This window comes from Eimeria mitis, genomic scaffold (genome assembly GCF_000499745.2).
Source record: "Eimeria mitis Houghton genomic scaffold, Emh_scaff3793, whole genome shotgun sequence".
Classification (NCBI taxonomy): domain Eukaryota; phylum Apicomplexa; class Conoidasida; order Eucoccidiorida; family Eimeriidae; genus Eimeria; species Eimeria mitis.
In genome coordinates, this window is record NW_013572128.1 from 3,499 (window position 1) to 3,723 (window position 225).

The following is a 225-nucleotide window of genomic DNA, read 5'->3' on the forward strand; positions in this document are numbered from 1 at the left end:
TGTATAATCGAAACCCTGAACTCTTACGCCGCTGAATGCCTAGCATCTAGGGTTTATTATCTAGGGTTTAGGGTTTAGGGTTTAGGGTTTAGGATCGCTCTGTTTGTATGCCGTTGCTACTAAGCTCGCCATACATTACATTCAGGGTTTAGGGTTTAGGGTTTAGGGTTTAGCGGACTCTAGTGTTGTTTTTGTTTGTATTTTCTAGACGAATTTCAATTACTC